Raw genomic sequence first — 3,690 nt, 5'->3', positions numbered from 1 at the left:
TGTCTCAGATTTATTTTTATGTGTGTGTGTGTCTGTGGATGTGTGTGAGATAGAGAGAGAGAAAGTCAAAGAGAGAAAGATAAACAAAACAGACAGACAGAATGTCCTAGGATGAGGGAAACACAACGTCACCCTGGATACCGCACGCTGTCCATTTTAGATCTCTCCCTCTCTCTCTCTCTCTCTCTCTCTCTCTGTCTCTCTCTTTCTCTTTCACACACACACACACACACACATGCGCGCGCATATCATCTTTGATACCTCGTGCCGTCTGTTTGAGGGCGGTTTCTGTCAACCAGGAAGTCCTCGCCTGGTTGTCATGTGAACCTTTGATCCATCACACGACCCAGTTCCTGACCCCTCTGCCTTCATACCTACTGATCATCACTCACATGACATGCTTCCTACATCACACTGGATATGTGTCTGTGTGTGTGTGTGTGTGTGTGGCATGCGTGCGTGCGTGTGTCACTAACGGACAGCTGGGTTGCCGTATTCATGTTGACATCCGTCACGCTCCTGGCTAGGAACAGAAAGAAAGATGATCGAGACGGACCTCAAACCCGCAGACAACAAAGAGAAAGCCTCTTCAATGTCTTTTACGCACTGTGAATATTATCAAAGAGGGCAGACGGGGCTGAGCGTTATCAAAGATGACGGCTGTTATGTGGAAAATCGTTACCCTCATGTTCACTCAATCATTTAATTGCAGCAGTAAAGGACAGAGATGTGTTTTCTCTTCAAGCACAGAAATGTTACTGATCTTGGAACTGCACTTTGCATCACATAGACCCTCACTGTTGTGTTTATCCAAGGTGCAGGTTGGTATACAGATAAATCAGGTGTACTTTGGCTCAATTGAATACTGCTGTTGGTGGTGATCAACCCAAACAAGTCTCCAAAAGTGGGTTCATTCCTTACATATAAGGAATGAACCCACTTTTGGCAAATTCCTTCAAGAAAGACCCACACTAGGTTGAAACAATGCTCAAGAAAAGCTCACTAGGACTAGGATTCAGTGTGTAGATGCTCCATCTGTTTATGATTTGATCACACATTTCTCCTGTACTTGAGATAAGATGTATTTGGGATTTCTGTGTCTTTGGACAACTTTCTTCCCAAATTCCTAACTATGCCAACCCAGTGGGACAAAGGAACTCAGCCAGGCACTCTGTATTTCTGTTCAAACCTACGACAGTCTCTCCATAAGGACACAATCTGAGACATGGTCAAGAATTTAATCAAATTAATTTCTATAAAATGTTGTTCTCTGGGAGTCTTGTTTGAAACCGGTTTATGAGAGGCGCGACGAATGAGGGGTCACCTCCAAGCTTCATCCACTTTACCCTTCATAATATCAGCATGGATGGAAAACAGACCGGACTATTCTCAGTCTGTCTCACTGGCTGCATGTCTATCTGTGTGTGTGACACTCACACACACACATACACACAGCTTCATAGCGCTGAAAACATCCAGGCTGATGTCATTTTGAAGAAAGAAAGAAAGAAAGAAGGAAAGAAAGAAGGAAAGCAGTGGTCTCTAATAGAGTCGTAACTCATCTCTCACTAAAAGCCTCCTCCAGAAACAATTAAAGATAACAAATGAACACTGCCTATTTCCAACAGAGCACGCCCACATTCATAACCCCCTAAACCAATTGTAAAAATGGGCCCTTCTCTGGATGAGCTGTAAATGTTTTCAGACTAATACCGTTTCCCTCATCAATCGGCCGCTAATGACTGCGAGGTTTCAGAGTTGATGTGAGCGGAGGGTCGGTGGCTAACTCCGGCACATAACTTTGTCTGGAGAACGTTGTCTGGGAACTCTGGGGAATGACGGTTTACAGTAAAGGTGAAATCCGCAGAGTTTACGTATGCTATTCCAATGATCCAGGACAGTTTAATCAATATCGAGGAAATTTCTCCCCAAGCGTGAGACCAGAGATCCAAGATTTTCATTTGTGACGTTATGGAGAGACACTTTCTGAGGCTGCTACATGGGCAATGAACCAGAGGCAGACTTTGTGGACTTAGAGGCTATTTTTGGAGCTTTTATACCCAAATATGGTTTATTTCAAAGTAGAGAAGACTCTACTACCCCAAGAAGTTACAGATTGGAGTTTAGTTTTAGTACAAACATTTCTTTGAAGCAGAGTTGCTCTGGAGGCAGAAATAATCTCATTGGTTGAGTTAAACCTCAGTGGGCGGAGCCAAAGAACCACAGTTTTTCTGGCTAAGTAACGTTACACAGAAGTCCAGTGAAAATGGTAAGAGAGGAGAAACTAATATTATGAAGCCTAGCACTCTGCTACTAACTGAAAAAATGCTATCAGATAGCATTTTTTTCAGTTGAACTTACATAAGTTCAAGTGGTGTCAGATTCCGACCAGGAAGTGCCACATGAACACCTTATTATGTTAGATGATCAAGTCGGAGAAATCGGGATTGTAGATGCAGCGCGAATTGGCCGAGTTGTGACATAATTGCACTTTCCAACATGGCTGAACAGAGCACTAGTTGTACGTGAACGTAAGAAATTTCATACAATAAAGCCAAAATTGAACCACAAGTACAAATTTGAAAGACATGGATATTCCTTGATAACTATAGCCTAGTGCTACGGCATTCAATTTCCTGTGGTATTTGCTTGCTAGCTAGGCTATCACTAGTTTGATTGCTAACCTTAAACAGTTGAGGAAACGTTCTCCGATTTTCTGACCATAAAGCATGTGAACGCGAACTACTCAGATGGCCAAGCTGTGACATATTCCCGACTCAGAGAAAAGTATGACCCAACATCACTTGAATGCATTGTTGTCTAGTCCAGGGTTAGCTAGTTAGCCTAGCCTTCATTGCTATTCAGGTTTTCCAGTTAGCTAACTAAAAAAAACGTGGTTCTTTGGCTCCACCCCTTAAGGTTTAACCAATGAGATTATTTCTGCCTCCAGAGCTCTGCCTCTGAGAAATGTACATAAAGTTTCCCTCCCATTTATTTATAGAGCAGTTTGACTTGGTTTTCCAAGTTAGGCTCATAATGTGGACCTGATCATAGGAATAACAGATGAGGTTTCTTAGGGTGGATTCTTGCATTGAGGCAAGTTTTTAGAGGCTGTCAAATAAATTGTATTCTTATAATCACAACATTAAGAATTTCAGTGATTCAGTTTCCAAAAAAACATGCCAAAGCAATTCAACAATGGGTTACAGAGTGGGAGTAGTGAAGCTAAAGAAGTTTGAAAACACAATAAAACACTCATTATACCACTCATACAAAATTATAACACTCCGTTATCATTACAAAGTCCACCACTTAAGCCTACAACATAAATACAAGGCTGCGGCGGGCTGTACAGTAAAAACACTTGAAAGTGCACATGCATTCCCTCAAAAATTAACTTGAGTAGCTTTGATAATTATACGATGGTGTAAAATATTTAACAGCGGCTTGAGAGAGAGAGCTGTTTAGACCCGCTCAAATGAACATCAACTTCATCCAGAACAATAACAATTGCAAACTGCTGACTGCTCTCTCTCTCTCTCTCTCTCCCTCTCTCTGCATCTTTCTGTCGATCGCCCACTGTGTATCTCACTTACTTTCTTTCTCTCTCACTCTCTCTCTGGTTCTATTTCTACATGTTTCTCTCTGCACCTTTCCATTTACCTCTCTCTTTGTATCGCTCTGGGACTC

This window comes from Centroberyx gerrardi, chromosome 13, assembly GCF_048128805.1.
Source record: "Centroberyx gerrardi isolate f3 chromosome 13, fCenGer3.hap1.cur.20231027, whole genome shotgun sequence".
In the NCBI taxonomy this organism is placed as follows: Eukaryota; Metazoa; Chordata; class Actinopteri; order Beryciformes; family Berycidae; genus Centroberyx; species Centroberyx gerrardi.
Note: the sequence above shows the minus strand (reverse complement) of the source record.